General features: G+C 39.3%; 1 protein-coding gene across 1 annotated transcript in view; it reads left to right on the forward strand.

Annotated features, from left to right (window-relative positions):
* LOC103347453 (zinc finger protein 585A-like) overlaps positions 1 to 15,102 on the forward strand; it is a 222,720-nt gene that overhangs the window by 110,978 nt on the left and 96,640 nt on the right. The window lies entirely within an intron of this gene.

Raw genomic sequence — 15,102 nt, forward strand, 5'->3', positions numbered from 1 at the left:
ACCTAATAATTTCATTTTTAGGAATTTATTCTAAGGAAATAAAAGGAATAGACCACAAAGACATAATGGGCACATAATGTTCCTCTCAGTGTTTCTTAAAATAGTAACCCATCAACAAATAAGCAGGAAAACAATAGGGGGAAAATTCAAATCTCTATCAGAAAAGAATATATAAGTCATTGTTGGAGCACCCAACAGGATTAGTCTACACATTGTCAACAAGAGAAGTGATCTCTTAAAGTCACCCGAGACAAAGAAAGATCTCCATCCTTAAAATCCACTAATAGAGTCTCATTTATGTTTCTTATTTATTTATTGGAAAAAATAGATTTCAATTAAAAATAAAATATATACATCATACATTCATTTACTATGAACAATGCGTGTGTGTGTTTTTTTTTTTTTATTTGACAGGTAGAGTTATAGACAGTGAGAGAGAGAGAGAGACAGAGAGAAAGGTCTTCCTTCTGTTGGTTCACTCCCCAAATGGCCACTACGGCCGGTGCTGCATCAGCCCAAAGCCAGGAGCCAGGTGCTCTTCCCAGTCTTCCATGAAGGTGCAGGAGCCCAAGCACTTGGGCCATCCTCCACTGCCCTCCCAGGCCACAGCAGAGAGCTGGACTGGAAGAGGAGCAACCAAGACTAGAACCCGGTGTCCATACGGGATGCCGGCACTGCAGGCAGAGGATTAGCCAAGTGAGCCACAGCGCTGGCCCCAACAATGTGTATTTTAAAAAATAAGATGGGAATGGGATTCAAAGGTAAGTTTATTTTGGTGCATTAAAATTTGAAATTCATGAATCTGGGTGATTTTTAAAAACTTATTGAAAATGTCCATTATAAAAATCTATATGATATAAGAGTTTTTGAATCAAAATAATCTCTCAATGCATTTTACATGAATTCCTTGAATGGCCATTGTACATATTGTTTTGGAATTTATACACATTGTAAAATGGTTTAATAAAGTGAATTACCATATACATCATAATGCATATTTTTAAAAGTTAAAATTCTTTAAATTTTTCTCAAAAATTTTGGAGAAAACATTTTGAAGTGTAGTCACCATGTTTCACTTTTTTCTTCATCTTCCAAATCTTTCCTCTTTTATCCATTAATTATACATCTATATTTCCCCCCTCATTAAAATCTTTAAATTTGCTTTTCACTTCTGCAGCTTAGATGCTCTTTTCCTAGCTTCTGCACTGAAAGTTACTCCCCATTGTTATGTTTTAAGATCACGTATTATCCATTAGTGAGGACTTTCAAACTCTTCTGGCTAAAGCAACCCTTGTCCTCTCCACTGGGACCTATCACATTATTTTATTTTTTATCCAGAGCACTTCAAATATTTAAACTATTTTACACAAAGCTATAATTTATACCACTTTCTTCAAATATGCTCTATGAGGGCAGAATTTTGACATTCAGGCCACTCCAGAATGTCAAATTAATTAATAGAAAAATCAGGTATGTGAATCTCACTAGCATCAACACAAGTTGGTAATTAGCCGGTAACACCATAAAGAAAAAAAACTGACAATCAGAGCAGTTCTGTTTGCTATGAAAGATTGATTTAGAAACAACAACTCAGATGTAGCCAGTAGTATATATAGAAATGTCTAACATGGGCTGTTTGGGAAATTTCATCTGCTTCTCTAAAAGAAATCAAGATGTGATATATTTTAAGGGACCATAGCCCTTTTGCAGACATGGAAAGGGTAGCTGATGGGCTGTGATTACCTGGGCACACAAGTGTAAAAAGTGGGTCTCTAATGGCTGAAGCACTAATTTACCAGTCAGTACATGTGGGTTTCAGAACTGGAGCCTGTGATGGAAACAGGTTGGGAACACATGAAGGAATAAAGAGGATGCAGTAAACCAGTGCTTAGAGATTGTTTATAACCTTAAATGCTTATGTTAGAATAAAACTGAAAATCAATCATTACAGCTCCCTTGTTAATTATAAACAAAAAATATCAGAGTATTGAAGAAAAAGAAGAAAAAAGGGAACAGCAGACATGTATGAAATGCTATACAATGTACCACAAATAAACAAGGACACAATGACTTTTTTTTAAGAAAAATGTTAACAAAGTTAACCATTAGGAAAAAACAATTAAGGAACAAATGGGGAAGGTAACACAAATAACCAGTTTAGGAATTAAAACAGTATCATTCTTTTGTAGAGATTATAGTTTTGACCAAGATACTAGAGAAAGACATGAAATTCCTAGGAGTAAAATTTGACTACAGAGATCAATATCCACCCTATTTTGAAAATCAGGTTTCCAAAACACAAATATAACATAAAATAGAAAAACTCCTATATAACGCAAGTAAGTTGAATCACATTTTGAAAACTCCAAACGGTCAACCCAGAAAGTCACACAATGACAATTTCAGGTCCAGAATTAGAGAATACTTCAAAATTTTACCGAAGAAAAAACAAATTTACATTTCAAAGACCTACCCAAAGTGAAAATAAGCAAAGCCTATTTTTTAGTTTCTTTTGGAAAACCACCATTACAGTGAGGATGGTGCAAGCAGGCCAAGACTTGAAATTAAAAAAGGGGGCTGGCGCTGTGGCACAGCAGGTTAAAACCCTGGCCTGAAGTGCCAGCGTCCCATATGGATGCCGGTTCTAGTCTTGGCTGCTCCTCTTCCAATCTTGCTCTCTGCGATGGCCTGGGAAAAGCAGTAAAAGATGGCCCAAGTCCTTGGGCCTTTGCGCCCATGTGGGAGACCCAGAAGAAGATCCTGGCTCCTGGCTTTGGATCAGTGCAGCTCTGGCTGTTGCAGCCATCTGGGGAGTGAACCAGTGGGTGGAAGACCTCTCTCTCTCTGTCTCTACCTCTCTCGGTAACTCTGTCTTTCAAATACATAAAATAAATCTTAAAAAAAAGAAATTAAAAAAATAAATTTTTGGATCAAGACTTGAAATAAAAATTAAGTTTTTAAAAGCATCTCTTTTCGGCCGGCGCTGCAGCTCACTAAGCTAATCCTCCGCCTTGCGGCACCAGCACACCGGGTTCTAGTCCCGGTTGGGGCGCCGGATTCTGTCCCGGTTGCCCCTCTTCCAGGCCAGCTCTCTGCTGTGGCCAGGGAGTGCAGTGGAGGATGGCCCAAGTGCTTGGGCCCTGCACCTGCATGGGAGACCAGGAGAAGCACCTGGCTCCTGCCATCGGATCAGCGCGGTGCGCCGGCCGCAGCGCACCAGCCGCGGCGGCCATTGGAGGGTGAACCAACGGCAAAGGAAGACCTTTCTCTCTGTCTCTCTCTCTCACTGTCCACTCTGCCTGCCAAAAAAAAAAAAAAAGCATCTCTTTCATAAACAGAGCTACAAATATCCTCAGAAAAGTATTAATGTAATAAATGAAATCATCTAAGAAAATATATCAATAGGAAGCAGGGACATAATAAAAAATGCAAGGGTGGTTAACATTCCCAGACAGGCCTTCCAGGCAGGTACAAATCGCAAGAAGAAAATCCCATGGTCATTTAGATTTCGTGTTGGAAAGCATTTAGTGAAGTTCAGCAGCTAGGAAAGAGAAAACTGCTAGCAGAGCAACAACAAAAAAGCCAGCGACTTCTTTACTGTGCCTGAGAGTGAAATGAACCTACAGCAAATGACGCAAATAATAAGGGCTCATTGAAAGCTTTTTTCCTTACAGTAAACCTAGGCCATGATTCCTGCACTCTCTCTCAGACTTTCTACTACAGGTGTAATAAAGGAAATAAAACAGCAAAAAGTAATTACATGGTATAAAGATCAATTTCTAAGTCATAAAATGTGAATATACTGGGTGATGCTTATATACGGAGATAATCCATAAAAATCTAAAAACTGATAAATGAGATTACTGGAAGAATTATACATACGTGTGTGTGTGTGTGTGTTCTAATTACTAAGTACTAGCAGGAAACAGAAAATAATAAAGGACAGGCAGACTAAAAAAAAAAAACAAGTGAAATTGGAGGATTCAATTTTGTGATATCCTTAAATATTCTTTAAATCAATACTTAAAAAACCACAGATGATTCAACAGAAAAAGTATCACATAGATGATGAAAAAGAAAGACTCTGAAGCCAATAAACAGCCATTAAATGGTAACCGACCTGAGTTAGTTTACTGCAAGCTCCAAGTAGGAGCCTCTCAGGAAGATGCAGGTGGGAGCCCAGCAGTGAGCAGGACCAGAGAGGAGATCCCACCTCTCGCTGCAGGGAGGGTGGTGCGCAAGAGGACGAAGTTTCAGAAATGAACCCAAGACTCCTTCTTGCTTCTGCCTCCAGCAAGACCTGGAGTTATGCAGCACACTGATTGGCTGCATCTTTTATGACGTGTGCATCCTCACAGCTAGGCAAGCTGTCCAATCAGGTGTGGTAGCATAAGTGCTACGTAATCCCACGGAATCTTGACATCATAGTAGTCAACCAGTTCCGTGGTGGAGAGGCCCAAGGAGGGGGCTCCAACACTCAGAACTCTGAATGTAGCCCACGTCCATTGTTCTCGTACCTTCTTCCATCGCAGGAAGCTGCTCACCTAGGACCTCGGGACATGGTGCGTGGGGCTGAGCTTGAGGAGAGGGGAAGGCAGGGTGGGGAAGTTGTCAGAAAAGGCTGGCAGGATGTGGGCTTCCCAGAAGTTGTCGCTGGAGCCTGTAGGCCCCCTCTCATTGCTGATACGACCCTCCACTCAGCCCCTTCTGGTCTGCAGTACGGGGGCTGGACTGGCACCCGGGACCCCGGCGTCCTGTTCCTTTCCTGCTCACAGTCCAGGGGCCATCCCTGGGCAGCTGTTGGTGGCATCCCCTTGTCTTCCCCGATTGTGCAGTGGGGACAGGATGGTCATTATGGAGCATATGGGTTGTGTGCTGGGTTCCTGCAGCGAAGAGCTGTCACTTATTGGATCCTCAGTTCCTCTTCTCCCCGGGGTGACAGCATTCCCCAAGTTTTCTGAATAGTTCAGAAGCTGAGTCTCAGCTCATGGCCCTTGACTTCTTAGCGTAGCTCTTTCTGGGAGTCTGACCACGTTTTCTGTTGGTAACAACAGCGTCACAGACCAGGTAAGTTAATGAAACAGTTTTATTTTGATCAGGGCTTTGGTAGAGGTTTTAGGGGGGACAAGACGACACTGTATTTTGGTCTTGGATGTCATCTGAGCCTTTACATATTCCCTGAACTTTCAAATAAGAAATTTTAGCTAGTCACATTTATCAATGTTTTTAAAACTGTTTCTGTTCCATGAAAACCTTCCCAACCCCAAAGATATAAACCTTTTTTTTTTTTTGAGTTTTAATTTTGATGTAGGGTGATTGTTTTCAAAGTTATTGGAGTATAATTGACAAACAAAATTTGTAGATATTCAAGGCCTGCACCTTGAAGTTTTGATATGTGAAGAGACTTTTTAAAAATTTATGGAAATTTCACTGTTTAATCCTGTTTTTCCAAACCTTTTGGAGTTCCCTTGTACATATACATTCTGAAATGATTAGGAAAATCAAACTAATATATCCATCACCTTACATAGTTTTTAAAAGAAAACCTAGTGCCTTAACAAGTTGTGAATATCTAATCATATATTCATAACATTTCTGAGCTGTACATTTTCTCCTAACTGTAAATGTGTGTCATTCAACTAACATCTTCCATTTCCTTCACTCTCAGCACCTAGTAAGCACTATTCTCTTCTGTGCTTAAGTCTGACTTTCTGAGATTCCATAAATAAGGGAGATTGTGTGGTATTTATCTTTCTGTGACATTTCAATCAGCCCAATGGTATATTCAAACTTTTCAATCCAGATTGTGACAAAATGTCAGAATTTCCTTGTTAAGGTTGAATGTGACTCCATTGTGTGTGTCTGGCATTTTCTCTACTCATCTGTTGATAGACAATGTTTATTTATATATCTTATTCGTGTGAATAATGCTCACATGAACATGGTTGTGCAGTTGTATCTTTGAGATAGTAATTTTATTTCTTTAGATGCACATCCAATAGTGGGAATGCTTTATCATTTGTTAGCTCCATTTTTAATTTTATTTGAGACACCTCCATAGTGTTCTCCATAGTGGATGTACTAATTTACATTTCTATAAACAATTTATATGTTCCCTTTTCTCCAATGCTGGTTCAATATTTATGTTTTTTTACTTTTTTATAATAGCTATTTTTACATACGTGTGATCATAACCATTGTGGTCTTGAGCGCAGTGCTGAGACCCTTTTAAATGCCTGTTGGCTGCTTATGGAAAAACTGATCCGATCCTTTGTCCATTTTTTATTACAATATTTCCCTTTGAATTGTGTCTATTCTTTATATTAATCCTTTAATCAGCTATGATTTGCCAGTATTTTCTCTCATTCCTTGCTTTCACTTTTCAGCTTTTCCTTTAGTATGTAGAACTTGATTTTTTTGCAGTCCTACTTCCTTATTTTTGCTTTTGTCACCTGTACATTTGGAGTCATACCTAAATCATTATAAAAGTCTGGCAAAGCCACAGTTTTAGATGTTGGTGATTTGAATCAGTGGATGAGAATGTCCTCTCTTTCTCTCTCCTTCTCCCTCTCCCCCTCTCTCTCTCTGTTTCTCTGTGTGTCTCTTTTTCTTTGAAACTAATTAATTGAGAAATTCTTTAAAAACTTCATGGAGTAATTGGTACCAAATCAGAGCTAGATGATAGTGAGTTCCTTGTGTTACATAGCATTGTGGGTGACTATAGTCCACTGTAAGCTATCCCATATTTTAGGAACAAATAGAGGAAAGGTGCTCCAAGGCCCTGAAGTATAATGGCAGAGAAGGGAAAATGTTGTTTACTCCAATCTATTCAGTACACATTGTATGCATGAATTAAAATCTCTCACTGCAGTCCATAGGTATGCATAATTATTGTCAACAAAATAAACTCAAAACATCGTTCTTGGTGTGTAACATTAAGGGGTGTTAAAATACTTAAATTAGTATCACAACTAAAATTCTGATCTTTGGAAGCAGTTTATTCATACAAACATAATCTAGAAATATGTGAATTGGCATTTTTTAAAGATTGATTTTATTTATTTGATAGAGTTACAGAGAGAGGTAGAGACAGAGAGAGAGAGGTCTTCCATCTGCTGGTTCACTCCTCAAATGTTCACAATGGACTGAGCTGAGCCTATCCAAAGCCAGGATCTTCTTCTGGGTCTTCCACATGAGTGCAGGGGCCCAAGGACTTGGACCATCTTCTACTGCTTTCCCAGGCCATAGCAGAGAGCCGGATCAGGAGAGGAGCAGCAGGACTAGAACTGGTGCCCATATGGGATGCCGGCATTCAGGCCAGGGCTTTGACCCACTGTGCCACAGCACCAGCCCCATGAATTGGCATATTGTCATTCTAAGTGGAGTGATTAGGAGGCAGTATTTTACCTTACAATGGTAATTAGTACAACTTTTTAATTGTTTCATATAAGGAAAATGAAGTATTTCTTTAAGAGTATATGGAATTAGGGGTGGAGCCAAGATGGCAGAATAGTGAGGATGCGCACTGATAATCTGGGAAAAGATAGGTTGACAAAAGAGGAATTACAGTAATCACAGGGAAAGGCTTGGGGGAAAAAATGCAGAGGAAACACTTCTGGATCTAGTGGATGTGACACAGACGACCAGCGGGGAGAGCAGGGACGCCCACAGCTCTGAGTCCACACATCAGCGCTGGAGTGGGAGGTGAACTCAGTAACCTGAGACATTGGTGGGGAAACGGTGGACAGAGTCTAGAGGGAAGCAGGCTTGAGGAGGGAAAGTTCATCAGACTGACTACAGGAGAGAAGGAAGAAAAAAAAGTCGGGAGGTACTGGTATGGGCAAGTTTCTCTCTCCACTGACCTTGCAAAGGTGAGCAAGAGACAAAGAGCAGGTGCCATTCTGGATATACATAACAAAAGGGTAGAGCTAATGAACTGAGGTGCTACAATTCAGTGGCCTAGGCAACCCAGTGGGAGTCTCCAGGAGAAACTGAGCCCACACAGATTCTTTGGGCAGAAGCCAGAGATTGGAAGCTAAATACCATCAATTCTGCTCAGCTGTGTGGTATTACTTACCTCCTGATAAAAAAAAATTATGGTGACTTGATCAGCCCTCACTCTGACTGCTGATGAGCAACTTGATATGTTATCCCTCTTAGTATTTTGTTTGTTTGTTCTCCTTAATGCTTTTGGTTGAATACTATAATCAATACACAATTATTCTTAAGTGCTGAAACTTAACTGAAAAATGATCACTGTTAAATATAAAAGTGGGAATAAGAGAGGGAAGAGATGTGCAATTCGGGACATGCTCAACCTGACTTACCTCAAATGGTAGAGTTATAAACATAAGAGGGGATTCCAATTCAATCCCATCAAGGTGGCATGTATCAATGCCATCTCACTAGTCCCAGTGATCAATTTCTGTTCACAATTGATCATAATGATAGGACTAAGAACCAAAGGGATCACATAAACAAGAATAGTGTCTGCAAATACTAGCTGATAGAATAAAAAAGGGAGAGAATGATCCAACATGGGAAGTGAGATACACAGCAGACCCATAGAATGGCAAATGTCCTAACAGCACTCTGGCCTCAGAATCAGCCCTTAAGGCATTTGGATCCAGCAGAAAAGCCCATGAGAGTATTTCAGGCATGGAAAGCCAAGACACTCTAGGGAAAAAAAAAAAAACCTAAATGAAAGATCTCCACGAGTGAGATCCCAGTGGAAAGAACGGGTCATCAAAGAAGGAGGTACCTTTCTCTGAAGGGAGGAGAGAACTTCCACTTTGACCATGGCCTTATCTAAAAATTATCAGAGTCAGTGAACTCAGGGGACTTCCATAGCCTTGGCAGCTCATGACAAGAGCCTAGGGTGATTACTGATGCCATAAACAAGAGTGTCAATTTGTTAAGTCAACAACAGGAGTCACTGTGCACTTACTCCTCATGTAGGATCTTTGTCCTAGTGTGCTGTACATTGAGATTTAATGCTATAACTAGTACTCAAACAGTATTTTTCACTTTATGTTTCTGTGTGGGAGCAAACTGTTGAAATCTTTACTTAATGTATGCTAAACTGATCTTCTGCGTATGAAGAGAATCGAAAATGAATCTTGACGTGAATGGAAGGGGAGAGGGAGTGGATAAGGGGAGGGTTGTGGGTGGGAGGGACGCTATGGGGGGGAAGCCATTGTAATCCATGAGCCGTATTTTGGAAATTTATATTCATTAAATAAACGTTTAAAAAATTAAATAAATAAATAAATAAAAAGAGAGAGATTTACCACGCATAACCTGAAGGTGTCACCTTTGCACACCCTTAACCCGGAAGAACCAAGCAGAGCTCTCAGGCTGCACCCATCTCAAGCCTCCAAGGCTCCTCCAACAGCAGGCAGTCCACTTAACACAGACATAGTATTAAAAAAAAAACTCACAGTGAGGGAAGAAGAACTAACAATGCCAAGCAACAAACACAAAAATCAAGGGAACAAGATCAACAAAGACACTATGATGCCTACAAATAAACAAAACACCCCAAGCCAAGATTATGAAGATGATGAGATAGAAGAAATGCAAGATACGGATTTCAAAAAATTTATGATAAGAACATTTAGAAGTTTTCAAAAGCAAATCCTTGAACTACAGAAATCATTATTGGACAGGATAGAAAATCTCTCTCGTGAAAATGAATTTTAAGGAAGAATCAAAATGAAATGCAGAAACTAGTAGAACAGAAAAGTGTGCTAGTGAAGAGAAATCAAAATGAAATGAAGAACTCAATAGATTAAATAACAAACACATTAGAGAGTCTAAAAAACAGAGTCAGTGAAACAGAAGAGAGATTATCGGACTTAGAAGACAGAGAACAGGAAAACATACAGTCAAACCAAAGAAAAGAAGAGGAAATTAGAAATCTAAAAAATATTGTCAGGAATCTTCAGGATACTATTAAAAAACCAACATTCAAGTTCTAGGAGTTCCTGAAGGCATGGAGAGAAAGGATTAGAAGGCCTTTTTAGTGAGATATTAGCAGAAAATTTCCAGGTTTGGAGAAGGACAGAGACATTCTAGTACAGGAAGCTCATAGAACCCCTAGTAACCCCTAGTAAACATGACCACGACATGTTGTAATTAAACTCACCACAGTGAAGCATAAAGATGCTAAAATGTGCAAGAGAGAAACGTCAAATTACTCTCAGAGGATCTCCAATCAGACTCACAGCTGACTTCTCATCAGAAACACTACAGGCTAGGTGGGAATGGCAAGACATAGCCCAAGGGCTAAGAGAGAAAAATTGCCAGTCCAGAATTTATATCCTGCTAAGCTTTCATGTGTGAATGAAGGTGAAATAAAGACCTTTCATAGCAAACAGAAATTGAAAGAGTTTGTCGCCACTCATCCAGCCCTGCAAAAGATGCTTAAAGATGTGCAACACTCAGAAACACAGAAACATGGCCATCAATATGAAAGAAGGTAAAGGAAGAACACCTACCAGTAAAAGAGCATAGGAAGCTCAAAGCATATACTAGAAAATATCTTTGGGAAAATGGCAGGGCAAAGTCACTATGTATCAATAGTCAAATTAAATGTTAATGGACTTAACTCGCCAGTCAAAAGGTACAGACTGGCTGAATGGATTAAGGAACAAAAACCAACTATTTGCTGCCTACAAGAAACACATCTTTCTGACAAAGATACATGAAGACTGAAAGTAAAAGGTTGGAAGAAGATATTCCATGCCAACAGAAACCAAAAAAAATTAGCAGGTGTAGCCATATTAATATCAGACAAAATAAACTTTAATAGAAAAACTGTTAGGAGAAGACAAAGAGGGGCACTATATAATGATTAAGGGTTCAATTCAACAGGAGTATGTAACTATTATAAATGTATATGCACCTAATTACAGGGCACCAGTCTATTTAAAAGATATGTTAAGGGACTTAAAGGGAGACTTAGATTCCAATACAATTGTACTGGGGGACTTCAATACTCCACTCTCAGAAACAGACAGATCATCAGGACAGAAGATGAAGGAAACAGCAGATTTAATTGACACTATTGCCCAAATGGATCTAACAGATATCTACAGAACTTTCAATCCTACATCTAAAGACTTTACATTCTTCTCAGCAGTGCATGGAACCTTTTCGAGGATTGATCACATATGAGGCCATAAAGCAAGTCTCAGCAAATCCAAAAGAATTAGAATCATACCATGCAGCTTCTCAGACCACAGCAGAATGAAGTTGGAAATTAGCAACTCAGGAACCCCTAGAAAGTATGCAAACACATGGAGACTGAACAACAGGCTCCTGAATGAACACTGGGTCATTCAAGAAATCAAAAGAGAAATCAAAAACCTTCTGGAAGTAAATGAGGATAACAACACAACATATCAAAACTTATGGGATACGGCAAAAGCAGTATTGAGAGGCAAGTTTATAGCAATAGGTGCCTATATCAAGAAATTGGAAAGGTACCAAATAAATCAGCTTTCAGTGCATCTCTAGGACCTAGAAAAACTGCAGCAAACCAGACCCAAATGTAGTAGGAGAAGAGAAATAATTAAAATCAGAGAAGAAATCAACAGGATTGAATAAAAAAATTACAAAAAATCAGCCAAGCGAAGAGCTGGTTTTTTTGAAAAAATAAAAAAAAAAATTGACACCCCATTGGCCCAACTAACTAAAAAAAGAAGAGAAAAGACCCAAATCAATAAAATCAGAGATGAAACAGGAAACGTAACAACAGACACCACAGAAATAAAAAGAATCATCAGAAACTACTACAAAGAGTTGTATGCCAGCAAACAGGAAAATCTATCAGAAATGGATAGATTCCTGGACACATGCAATCTACCTAAATTGAACCATGAAGACAAGGAAAACCCAAATAGACCCATAACTGAGACAGAAATTGAAACAGTAATCAAGGCCCTCCCAACAAAGAAAAGCCCAGGACCAGATGGATTCACTGCTGAATTCTACCAGACATTTAAAGAAGAACTAAATCCATTTCTTCTCAAACTATTCAGAACAATTGAAAAAGAGGGAATCCTTCCAAATTCTTTCTATGAAGCCAGCATCACCTTAATCCCTAAGCCAGAGGAAGATGCAGCACTGAAAGAAAATTACAGACCAATATCCTTGATGAACATAGACGCAAAAATCCTCAATAAAATTCTCGCCAATAGAATACAACAACACATCAGGAAAATCATCCACCCAGACCAAGTGGGATTTATCCCTGTTATGCAGGGATGGTTCAGTATGTGCAAATGAATCAATGTGATACACCACATTACCAGACTGCAGAAGAAAAATCATATGATTATCTCAATAGATGCAGAGAAAGCATTTGATAAAATTCAACACCCTTTCATGATGAAAACTCTAAGCAAATTGGGTATAGAAGGAACATTCCTCAATATAATCAAAGCAATTTATGAAAAACCCACGGCCAGCATCCTATTGAATGGGGAAAAGTTGGAAGCATTTCCACTGAGATCTGGTACCAGACAGGGATGCCCACTCTCACCACTGCTATTCAATATAGTTCTGGAGGTTCTAGCCAGAGCTATTAGGCAAGAAAAAGAAATTAAAGGGATACACATTGGGAAGGAAGAACTCAAACTATCCCTCTTTGCAGACGATATGATTCTTTACTTAGGGGAGCCCAAGAACTCTACTAAGAGACTATGGGAACTCATAGAGGAGTTTGGCAAAGTGGCAGGATATAAAATCAATGCACAAAAATCAACAGCCTTTGTATACACAAGCAATGCCACAGCTGAGAAAGAACTTCTAAGATCAATCCCATTCACAATAGCTACAAAAACAATCAAATACCTTGGAATAAACTTAACCAAGGAGTTCAAGATCTGTACGATGAGAATTACAAAATCTTAAAGAAAGAAATAGAAGAGGATACCAAGAAATGAAAAAATCTTCCATGCTCATGGATTGGAAGAATCAACATCATCAAAATGTCATTCTCCCAAAAGCAATTTATAGATTCAATGCAATGCCAATCAAGATACCAAAGACATTCTTCTCAGATCTAGAAAAAATGGTGCTGAAATTCATATGGAGGCACAAGAGACCTCGGATAGCTAAAGCAATCTTGTACAACAAAAACGAAGTTAGAGGCATTACAATACCAGATTTCAGGACATACTACAGGGCAGTTGTAATCAAAACAGCATGGTACTGGTACAGAAACAGATGTATAGACCAATGGAACAGAATTGAAACACCAGAAACCAACCCGAACTTCTACAGCCAACTTACATTTGGTCAAGGATCTAAGACCAATTCCTGGAGCAAGGACAGTCTATTCAATAAATGGTGCTGGGAAAACTGGATTTCCACCTGCAGAAGCATGAAGCAAGACCCCTACCTTACACCTTACACAAAAATCCACTCAACGTGCATTAAAGAACTAAATCTATGACCAGATACCATCAAGTTATTAGAGAACATTGGAGAAACCCTGCAAGATATTGGCACAGGCAAAGAGTTTCTGGAAAAGACCTGGGAGGCACAGGCAGTCAAAGCCAAAATCAACTATTGGGATTGCATCAAATTGAGAAGTTTCTGTACTACAAAAGAAACAGTCAGGAGAGTGAAGAGACAACCGACAGAATGGGAAAAAATATTTGCAAACTATGCAAAGATAAAGGGTTAATAACCAGAATCTACAAAGAGATCAAGAAACTCCACAAAAACAAAACCAACAACCCACTTAAGAGATGGGCCAAGGACCTCAATAGACATTTTTCAAAAGAGGAAATCCAAATGGCCAACAGGCACATGAAAAAATGTTCAAGGTCACTGGCAATCAGGGAAATGCAAATCAAGACCACAGTGAGGTTTCACCTCACCCCGGTTAGAATGACTCACATACAGAAATCTACCAACAACAGATGCTGGCGAGGATGTGGGGAAAAAGGGACACTAACCCACTGTTGGTGGGAATGCAAACTGGTCAAGCCACTATGGAAGTCAGTCTGGAGATTCCTCAGAAACCTGAAGATAACCCTACCGTTCGACCCACCCATCCCACTCCTTGGGATTTACCCAAAGGAATTTAAATTGGCAAACAAAAAAGCGGTCTGCACCCTAATGTTTATTGCAGCTCAATTCACAATAGCTAAGACCTGGAACCAACCTAAATGCCCATCAACGGTAGACTGGATAAAGAAATTATGGGATATGTACTCCTTAGAATACTATACCGCAGTAAGAAACAATGAAATCCAGTCATTTGCAACAAAATGGAGGAATCTGGAACACATCATGCTGAGTGAAATAAGCCAGTCCCAAAGGGACAAATACCATATGTTCTCCCTGATTGGTGACAACTGACTGAACACCAAAAAGGAAACCTGTTGAAGTGAAATGGACACTATGAGAAACGGGGACTTGATCAGCCATAGCCCTGACTGTTAATGAACAACTTAATGTTATCCCTCTTAGTATTTGTTTTTGTCTGTTGTACTTAATACTATTGGTTTAATTCTGTAATTAATACACAGTTATTCTTAAGTGTTAAAAATTAACTGAAATGTGATCCCTGTTAAACATAAGAGTTGGAATAAGAGAGGGAAGAGATGTACAATTTGGGACATGCTCAAGCTGACTTGCCCCAAACAGTAAAGTTAGAAAGACACTAGGGGATTCCAATTCAATTCCATCAAGGTGGCATGTACCAGTGCCATCTCACTAGTCCAAGTGATCAATTTCTGTTCACAATTGATCATAATGAAAGGACTGAGAGTCAAAGTGAGCACATAAACAAGTCTAGTGTTTGCTAATACTACTGACAGAATAAAAAAGGGGAGAATGATCCAACATGGGAAGCAAGATACACAGCAGACTCATAGAATGGCGGATGTTCTAAACAGCACTCTGGCCTCAGAATCAGCCCTAAAGGCATTTGGATCCAGCTGAAAAGCCCATGAGAGTATTTCAAGCATGGAAATTCAAGACACTCTGGCAAAAAAATGACCCAAATGAAAGATCTCTGTGAGTGAGATCCCAGTGGAAAGAACAGGTCTTCAAAGAAGGAGGTACCTTTCTCTGAAGGGAGGA

Source organism: Oryctolagus cuniculus, chromosome 12 (assembly GCF_964237555.1).
Source record: "Oryctolagus cuniculus chromosome 12, mOryCun1.1, whole genome shotgun sequence".
Taxonomy (NCBI): domain Eukaryota; kingdom Metazoa; phylum Chordata; class Mammalia; order Lagomorpha; family Leporidae; genus Oryctolagus; species Oryctolagus cuniculus.